Here is a 10,501-nt window from a genome sequence, read left to right on the forward strand (position 1 = left end):
CCTGAGAGCATATTGCACAAGATTCAAATCATATTGAATCTATCTGCTTTATTGGGAAATTTGTGAATAATTGAGGTGGTTTGTTTACCAGAACAACTACCCTGAAGACTACTACAGTTAATGTTGGAGGCTTAAGACCTCAAGAAAAAAAAATCAGCTGTTCCATATGTCATTCCTCCTCAAGAGAATACATAAGATTTAATCCTCAGGGGATATGAAGAGCATTATCTCCAGAGACTGACTGAAAATAGATGGAGCAGAAAATGAAGATGCTTACATAATTATTTTTCTCATTTTAGCTGTTAAAAGTACTGCAGCTCTCTCTCCAGAGAGATGGGGATGGATGTACAGTACAATGACATTTCTGGACAACAGAAAGCTCTAAAGGTCAATGATGGAGCAACAATGTTGCCAAGATTTAAGGTTAACAGAAGCAGAAGACAGAAGCAAAAAAGTTTTTCAAAAAAGTTGAACCCAGCAAGAAAAAAATACAAAGCATCACTTCTCTGTCATGTTCTAGAAGTAAATACAACAGAGAGGGAAATATTTGCATTCTATTTCTATAAAAAAAAAGGTTTATTTTCTATATTAAGAAACCTGAGGAATAATTACATGGAAAATCATTTCTTTCTGATGTCAACACCAAATTTAATGCAGCTGCCTTTAAGAGCTGTGAGGACACTTTACAAATCTTTGCCTTTGCAACCCCAGTAAACACACTTAAATAGAATTGCTCCATCATTCATCTGCCAGACTTTCAGAAAAATGACAAATGCGTCAATAGGACATAATTAAATGCCATCAGAAGAAAAACAACAAACCACAAAGCCACAAACTGTCTTCTAGGCACACCTATGTCTCCTGTTTTTTTGGTTTCAAAAAGGCTGCTGCAGGTCAGTTAGGGCTGAATGAACTTTAATCATAACCCTGCCATACAGAAATGTGATTAAGTCAAATTTAATCACACTGAGTGTCCCTCAAAGTGACATTCATTGCTTCCTCCTCCATTCTGGGAGAATCCAAGAGTTCAGGTGATTTCAGGCAGATTTTAATCTGAAGTGACAGGAATGTCAAAGGAATCACAAGGGGAGCCAACGTTCGCCTGCTAAAGTTACCTCTGCAGGTATATCTGGGGACCTTGAATGACCTCCTTTATATAAGAGACCATTTCTTCTCTGCAGCCTGTTTTGGCAAATGCCTACAAGCGAAAAAGTCCATTTCTGACTTTCCCCATTTACAGCTAGTCAGGCATGATTATGGTGGGGGAATCATGCAGATCCTGTGGTCAAGCCAATCATCATCAAGAGTATGTCAAAATTAGACTTCACACTGCACGCAAGCTTTTAGCAAACCTGCCCAGCAGCAGAAGTGTTAATTATCCTTCCACACTCTCCTTTCAATCCAACTCTGAATATAACTTTCCAGAATATCTTAGCCCCAGGAGACAATGGATGGGTTCACCCATTCTTACCCTGACATTCCCTGTATGATGTATCCAGCAAAGATAGCCAGTGCCAGATTATATATCTTCTTAGAAGCATCAGTTGAACAGCTTCTATTATTGGAGACAATCCCATATCTGTTGGTTGAATAATTTAATGCAAATCCTTGACTTCCACAGGTCTAAATTCAAGGCGCTGAGGCAATTTACTGAAAGGGAAACACTTGACAGTGACCTTCCTGTTCTGCCTACTGATTAAAACAAGCGGTAGCATGAATGCGCTGTTTCCCTGAATAGGTGAACTGTAAAAATCCACTAAAATCAAATCAAGAGTTGGAAAGCAAAAAAAAGGCTGAATGAACAACCTACACATCAGGATTATTAGGGGTGGTAATTTGTTACACCTACCTTTTGAACCTCTTCAGAAGCAGCAGGGGGCAAAATGTCCAGTGGAAACCAGCAAACAGGAGGGGAAATTGGTTTTCTTTCATTTTGGATTCAAGATGGTGCAAAAAAAAAAAAAAAAACAACAGAAAAATGACAAAACGAACAAGTGAAACAAAACCTGAAATCTTATCTCGAGGGGAACAAGAGGAAAGCAAAGAAAAGCTTGGACTGAGTTGATGAGAGGAAGTGAGACACAGGTAACAGATAATTTAATTGTTTGAGGGGGGGGTGAGGGGCGGGGCACAGGAGGAAAAAGTCTGTGGAGTAAACACACACAAACAAATAGGGCTGAAAACAAAAGACAACCCAAGCAAATGTCGTAATCCCCCCCCCCCCCCCCCAACACACACACAAAAAAAAGAACACAAACATTATAGGAGTTTTAACAACAAGGAGGACTTTCAAAACAGGATTTTGCACTCGTGTGCAGACAAACACTGTATTAACAGGAATGTCTTGTAGGCTCTATGGATGACGGAGCAAGAGCTGCAGCTCTGTGCATTTTTCTAGCAGGATAACAAATTGATAATGACTGACCTTTGCCCCCTACATCTCGTGCCTCTCTCTTTCAGATATTTGTCCATGGATCACTGCGTACATGGGTTTGCAGCTTCACATGATCCCATAAGTGCCTCGCTCTAAAAGTGAGGGGGGGTAGGTGCAATAATCTCACTCTTGTGGCCAGTGAACTGCAGCTTGGACTAGGTTAATGCGATCATGGCTGCAGACATGCCTTGATTCCCATATAGCGGTGCACTCTGTGAAGAATAAATCTGCAGAGAAATCAAGAAACAGGAAAGAAAAATCCGTCTTTGTCTCTATTGATGACAAAAAAGACCATTAAGATCTATTAATTCTAAAAAATCAAAACATTGATTACAACTAGGCTCACAAATGAAAATAAAAAGACAAAAATGTGTAAAGTGTTGGGTGTGTGTAACAATGAGTCAAATAAAGCTGCCAGATGCATCAATACAGGGTGTTTATCAGGGCACTCCATAGGTCCGTAGAATTCACTGAGTGAGTGACCTGATCAGACTTTGCTCTGATTTCATCCAAGTGGGTGGGAATTGACCCTCCTGTCAACATAAATCCTCCCATTAATGGCATTTTTTATATGCCTGAGATTTTCCATGTGTATGTCAGAAGTCATTTCAGCCAGCCATTTCTGATAGGAGGCATAAGAGGTTGGTATCCAGTCAGTCGTATGAGCCTTTTAGGAACCGCCATCCCCAGCATTAGATTCTTGCATTGTTGGACAGCTGAAACTGGACTGGCTGATGTCTGCTGTTAGCCACATAATGAATAGTGGCTAGACATCTGTTTCAGGTAGTTCCAGGTAGGTATATGGACAACTCCCTTGTCCAATTATCCCATGATTTTCATGTAGTATTCACATTACAATCATCAAAGAAAAGTAGATATAAATCGAGGAGGTTTCTGCAAAGTGGCAAAGAACATGTTTTAAAATCAGGAGTGTATAAAATTACGAATATGCAGATTGTGGAAATGGTGTGGGCAATCCAAATTTTAGCCTCAGCTCATTGAAGGACACAAAATGTCCACCAACATACAAGAAACGAGCCCCCTATCTCCCCAGGCATAAAATAGCTTATCTGATTTTGGGGGGCAAAAAAAGGAATGATTAAAACAAATTTATGACTGGCAGATTCAGAGTTTCAAATTTTTGAATTTTTCAGTATAGACTCGAGTGGAGCTAGCTATCAACATTAACAGAACATAATGGTAATAGCTGTCATTTATTGCTTTCTCATGAGAAGTAAATATTTATAAATCATTTTTTCTTCAAATACACCTGTTTGTGTTTTTGGAAGGTCAGCAGATTGAACTGTGCTCTGGAGCTTCCAATTATATCCAGTTGGTCCATAGAACAGCTGATTATCATCTCAGACGACCTTATCACCAGTTGCAGTCTCTTCCAGCCAGCTCCTGTCCAATCCCCATACCAAACAGTGATGGTACAGGAGCCTTGTCTCCATCTTGTTCCACCTGTGGACCCATGGGAAGGTGAGGGTTTGTTCAATTACAGGATCCTGTGTTTACTGACCACAAGAGATCCTAAGAGCTGCAAGTTCCCATGAGTTTTAAGGTGGAGGCCCTCTCCATCTTACCATTAATGGGGAAAGAGAAGCAACACGACAGTGACACATCATTTTATCTTCTAAAACAATGTTTTAAAAGATTTTAAATTCTGACTTTTAAGATATTTGCAAATTTACCATACATTATAGGAAAATATAAAATAGGATAGACATAAGTTAAAGAAGTACGTGACACTTTTAAGAGAGTAACAGATAATACTGTATCTCCTCTTGTGGTGATTGCATCTTAGATCGTGGAGGGAAGTTCGGGCAATTTTTTTTTTCTCATCTGGGTGTATTTCAGGCTGTCCGTCAGGTTTGACAAGTCTGAGGCACCTTTTAGGGTACACATCCAGGTGGCATCCTGACAAGATGCTTTATTCTCGATGCCTGAGCTGCTCACCCAGGACCTTGTGAACACAGAAGTGGATTAAAATGTAGAGTGTAAGGTAAATAGTGAGCTTTGTCTTCCAGTTTAGTTCTCCACTACAGTAAAGTGGGCATTGATGAGGATGCCACACCAAACAGACTATCAATCTTTCCCTCATTCACAAACAAATTACTGAGGTATTTGAACTGCCCCACATTGTGTGTGAAGCAGCTTTTCCCAGAGAGATATGACATGTAAACATGCCCGGCTTTCCTGCTAGGCTAGTTCGACACTCATACATTCACCTGGAACAGGACCTTAATGTGGAAATGTAAATGTGGCAGGGCGTGGCCTGCCCTCCGCACAGGTGCCATATGGAGGTAATGCCTTAATTGGTGGGCGGGAAGAAAATGTTTATATAAGGCACTGCCTCCAGCTGGCTTTAGTTGTTTTCCCCCTTCGACGAAGGTGCGGCGTAGTTGCAGCTTATCTGGGCTGTTGACCAACTGAACCTGTTTCACAGAACGAGCATGCTGTCTGGCAGCGCCAAGGTAAAAGCACGGCATGCTAACGCATATTTCCTCTGGTGGGCACGACTTAAAGTGCAACAGTGCTAGATCGTGTGCTTGCTACTTGTTGCAGAAGGTTTTTGCTTCCTCCCGCTATCCTTCCGTCTAGAGCGCTTTGCCGTAAGGGCGCGCGCGCTAGTTTGCACTGGGCAGGTAAGGCGCAGCAATGCGCGTCACTGACTCCCCCACTCACGCAGTTGATAGATAAATGGTAATGGGGCTGTTCTCGCTGCAGTTGGCTGCCGGCTGGTGTCAGTGGGTCGCGTTGCCCCAGCGGGAACCCCTCATGGAGTGGTGGCGCCACCAAATACAGTCGGCACAGATTACCTCGCTTACTGGACCCACTGCTGTTTTGGCTCAGTCCTTTAGTTCGGGACTCTCTCCTGTTCGCGCGCTCTCTCTCTCTCTCGCTCTCTTGTAAATTGCATTATCAACTTTATATCTACTTTTTTTAGGTTTTGTTTCTTTTCGTTTCTTGTTTGTCTTTTAGACGATCTGGTCACAATTTATTTGCCTGTCTGTGTGAGGTGCGTGTGTGCTCGTCGCGTCTAACTGTTTACCACTGGAAATTGTTCCTTTCCTTTGTGGACAGGTGCTGCGGGCCACGGCGGGGACCCAACCCCTGGTGGAGGGCGTTTTCATCACACCCCTCTTGTGTTTTTTTTTTGTTTTTTTTTTGCAGTAGCACGGGTGTTTTTAGTTTCTCTCCTTACTGAGTTTTACCTGCTGGTGGGGCCCCAGCCCTGTCCACCCCCTTTGTTAATTTAACTTTCGTACAGCCAAGATTTTGTTGAGTATTGGATTTAATAAAATTGTAGCACATAACCCTCAATCCCGTCTCTGCCTCTGTAGTAGAAACTTATCTGCGTGTGCCTAACTGAGTGATTGTTCACTGGTTAATTCCTGGGGTGAAATTCCCCAGGTGGCGTTGTCGTCAACCATTACACCTCTCACTCGCCACATAGTTGACACATTTGTGACCTAAATTCCAAGAAACCTGTCTGGGATTTCTTTGATCCAATCAGTGACAGGAATCCTGGGACTACACAATGAAATCAATCTGAAGAGTCAGAGATGATGCTGATGTATTTTGACAAATATGGGTCCACATTTGGGATTATTAGACGTCCCAGCGTGGGCCCCTATGCATGCATAAGTAGGTACGCAGTGCTGGTAAACAGCATTTCCCTTGCTGTTTATTACAAGGTTAGTAAACAGTCCATCAGAGAGAAGCACCCAATAGTATTCAAGAAAACATCTGGTATGCCAAGACATTCCTTTGTCTCTGAAGGTTGTCTTTGCTTTTAATGTTCATATCACAGAGCGTGGTGGTTTGCTCCCACTGGCTATTCAAGTCTTTAGCCTAGACTGTTCCTGCGCATCAGACAGCCAGTGATGGATGGCTTAATTAAGGTGAGAGACAAAGATTGAGATCTTTTCATTGCATTTGGTCTTGGTGGTTTTTGACAAAGAATGAAAATGGTTCACTAATTTGAAATACATCTTGGAAAATGTCACAAACATCATCTGCATACATCGGTCTTAAATAAATTTACATTTTTTTCTTTAATAGCACAATTCCTTTTATAACATCTTCCCTGAACTGCTTGGGTGTAAGGACACGCATGAAGGCTATGATCATAAAATGCTAACAGGTTTCTGGCAAACACATAACTTGACAACTTGACTTTATAAAGACCTTATTCAAAGAATGCAGAACACCCAATGATATGAAATAGAATTTTTATTAAAATTTTAAAAAATGAACAAATTCCTGAGCAGCATGGCGAGCTTCAGTGACACAAAAGTGCTGTCCATTCATTTTTGCATCTATTTAAATATACATGTGAGCATAGATCTGTACTGATCGGTAGTCATCACATAATCATACATTTTCTTTGAAACACCACTTACTCCTAATCAGTATCACTGAGGTGGAAAATGACACAAGACAAGATACCAATCCATTGGATGGGCGGGCATACACTTAATTCACTAATCCATCTAGGGGCAATTTACAGTGTCCATTCACCCTAATGTGCATGATTGTGGTTTGGAGGAAGAATCAGCCTCTATCAGGTTTGAAATAGTATTGCTCTATTATTCTGCCACAGGATCCACTTGGTTTAATGTCAAAAGACACCACTTTCAGCAAAGAGCAGGGTTTTTTTTGTTCATATTTTCTCCCAAACAGCCTGACTCAGACTGTCAGGATTACTCCTTATCATTTGTAATGTTTTTTTGTGTGCTCTTTATTTAAATTTATCAGAGCATCCCTTTAGGCCTATTTGAGTCCATTCTATATTTGTGTAATATTATAATAAAAAAAGAGTATGGTAATTTCGTAGGTAATGCGAGAAGGATTAAATGTGGCTATGTGTGAGCATGTTTAGTAAGGACAAAATAATGTGTAATATCTGCTTAGGTTAGGCTAGTCTCGCCTGGGCGCCTCCGAGTATGCTGAGAACCGCTTCAAGGTAGTCAAAGAAGCCTTGGGACCCACATGGCCGTGGACATGTGTGATATGGTACCCTGGTAAAAATGTGTAGTCAACACATGAGCAACATGACTCAGCAAGCATAAACTTGCCCCCGCCTGTGTGAGAAAATGTAACTAATGCAGACTATGTAACTAAGATACGCTTCCTGCTATGTAACCTTGCATGTATTGTAATAAAAGGAGACAATGCTGGGGGTGAGGAAGAGTCCCCGGGACAGCGCAAAGGCAGACATGTCTGTAACGGAGCGGGACTCCCCTTGGCCAAGGTAGAAAAGGAACTTTGACGTCTGGTCTCAAGTTGTGGTGAACTTCGGTCATGCGCCTGTCTGAGTACACTTCTGAGGATGATTTCGACGACAAGAGCTGATCCATTTCTGGAAGGATAGTTAGTGATCATCAGCTTTTCGTTGCTGTTCTGAAGTTGCTTTCTTTCTTTCTTTCTTTCTTTCCTATGAAAGAAAAGAAAAGCTGAGTGCTTGTTTTGAAAATCTTCAACGTTACATCTTTTTTTGGTCAATAATTTTTTGCCAAATATCAATCAGGAACAATGGGAGTCAGGGACAGCTTCACCCATCTGCTGCAAGGCAGTTAAATGCAAAATGATCGTACAAAACTGTGTTTGAGAGAACATAATATAGCCTCTGATAGAAAGTGCATAATTTCTAGTCATATGCTCAATTTTTGTTGTTCTTCCTTTAGTCCCTTTTTTACACAACGTATTTACCACTAGGATAGGTCACTCATTCAGAACATCTGCTTACAGAGCCTTCATTTTGCCCATTTTATTTTACCTTGGGTTTTTCCATGTTTGTATCTATCTGTGCAGTGAATCAATAGTTGGTTCTGTGACAACATCTGTGATGGCAATTACTGAATGACAATGAAAACAACTCAGTTTTAACAGAAGATTAAATGATGGTTCTGACCCTCCTTCCACCAACAATGGCTTGCCAACAAAGGCTTTCACAAGCCAGACTACTGTAGTGTTGTCTCTTGTCACACTGTTATTTCTGCCACCCGACAGCATAATTTAGAACTCTCCTTGTTTTTACTTCATCACTTTCTGTCTTCCTCCTCCTCCTCTGTACTACCCTGTGCCCTGCTTCCTGCCTCTTGGCTTCCTTTCCCCCGCTCCACCTGTATTATCCTCTGAATAATTCCCTCTGTATCAAGTCATATGTCTGTTCTTTTTGTTCCCAATCCCATGAAGGTGCGAGCCTTGAAGCACCAGTTGTGGGCAGAACATTTTTTGGGCAATCCCCCATCCCTCTCTTTCTTTTCTGCCATTCCTCTGATTTCAGGACATCCAACTACCACTTCTTCTGTGACACCACGTGGAATTACCGTCATCCTAAATTTGAGCTGCTGCCAAACAACACGTGCTGTGTCCTTGCGGTGTTGTTCATCAGTATAAAATTACATTTGTTTGTTACACCATGGAAGAACCATATTTTCTGTTTTATTGATATTTGGGAATATGAATGATGTCGGATGTCAGGTTTCCACAAAGGACCCGGAAACATTCTTGGTATTGTTAATTTATTTTGTGCATTTTCCCCCTATGAAAACCCTTCCACAATGCACCTTCTCATCCATTGAACGTATTGCTGAAATGTTTGTGGTTGAAAGTGAACATTTTACAATTTTGGAAACTCAGTTATTGTTGGTTCAAACCAACTTCAAGCTTGCAAAGATATGGCGTGCATAAGGCATACTGTCAATTCAGAAACTAGTTTTGAATTGATTTTGCGTTATCCAAGACATGCTAAATCCTTATTAGAGCATGGCAACATATGTTTTTTCAATAAAACAAAGGAATACTTAAATCAGAGTCAAACAACAAATCTTGTGGTGACATGAAAACTGTGGTGACATGAAACTGAAAATAACTTTCTGATAGTTGAAAGCAACTTGGAGACACAAGCTGCTTCTGATATGATATAAAAGAGGGAAATCTATGAGTTTATTAGTCTCGTATGTTGCATAATGGGCTACAGTGGATTGTTTATTTTTTGTTTCTTTACTTTTTTAATATCTGCAGTAATCTTTAATCAGGATCACAAGGTGATCGGGAATAATATCATGCATCTTCTGGTGTGCATCCAAAATCATTTGTAGGATTTGCATTTGTTTTGTGTTTCAGCTGTCTTATAAGTGTCAATGAAAAACAATTCATTTGGCAGTCATCACAACAGGATGTATGACCAGCCAACTGAACATTCCTGTTGCATTCTACTGACCTATGACTTCATTTGGATTTTATTCTTGCCTGGTGATTAATTTGCCTCAGAAATACTCTTTTTTTAAAAATCACAAATCAAAACAAGTCTATCAATCACCGGCATGTTGTTTTCTTTCCCTACTAGAGAAGGAGGAAAAAAGTGCCTGATTTATACACTGACCAGCCGTGGCTGTTTTACTCCATGTGTATCACTTTCAAGTCATGCCTTCTGGCAGCCACACATGCCCAGCTGACATCTCCCCAGCACACACTCCTCGTTTCAGTGTGAAATAGGTGACATAGCTACAAGCAGTTAATGTTTGAAAGAGTGAGACTGATGTCTGGAGCTCCGTCACACTCATCTCTGCGCAGTCCTTTTACTCTTCATTTCTGTCAGATGTGCAACATCTACTCACTGTTGTCTTGTCTTGTCTTTGGTTTTGTGGCGATGCCTACATGACTCGTGTCGACATGCTGCTGGTTACACTGTCCTTACTTGTCAGGTGGGGATGACAGACCAGCTCCTGACGTGCAGGGACACTAAAGACACAGTTTTAATTCCTGGTTGTCACACAAGGTTAAAAAAGAGACATCACAAAACCCCAAAACATCAATTCAGAGGCACTATGAAGAGATAATAATTCAGGTAAGTCAAGCGGAATTGACATCACTTTGTGTTCATGTGGTTTCTGAGGCATCGTATCAAGGATTACGGAACTTTCAAAATAGTACTGAATAATACTGAAAGCAAACAATGGCTGCCATCACCAGTCCAGACTTTACAGTTTCCAATATTAATACATGTAGCCAAAAATAGAAGAGGACTTAAATGGAGATTCTTTTTTTTGTTTG

At 40.9% G+C, this 10,501-nt stretch overlaps 1 long non-coding RNA gene across 2 annotated transcripts; it reads left to right on the forward strand.

Annotated features, from left to right (window-relative positions):
• The first annotated feature begins 498 nt into the window (after positions 1-498).
• On the forward strand, positions 499-5,761 carry LOC130522436 (uncharacterized). 2 transcript variants are annotated; one of them, XR_008949624.1, is made up of 3 exons: positions 565-4,911; positions 5,003-5,082; positions 5,165-5,761. It is a non-coding gene; the product is annotated as an uncharacterized LOC130522436 (long non-coding RNA). The 2 variants fall into 2 exon arrangements; XR_008949623.1 differs by having other exon boundaries at positions 499-5,082.
• Positions 5,762-10,501: the final 4,740 nt, after the last annotated feature.

This window comes from Takifugu flavidus, chromosome 3, assembly GCF_003711565.1.
Source record: "Takifugu flavidus isolate HTHZ2018 chromosome 3, ASM371156v2, whole genome shotgun sequence".
NCBI classification, from domain to species: domain Eukaryota; kingdom Metazoa; phylum Chordata; class Actinopteri; order Tetraodontiformes; family Tetraodontidae; genus Takifugu; species Takifugu flavidus.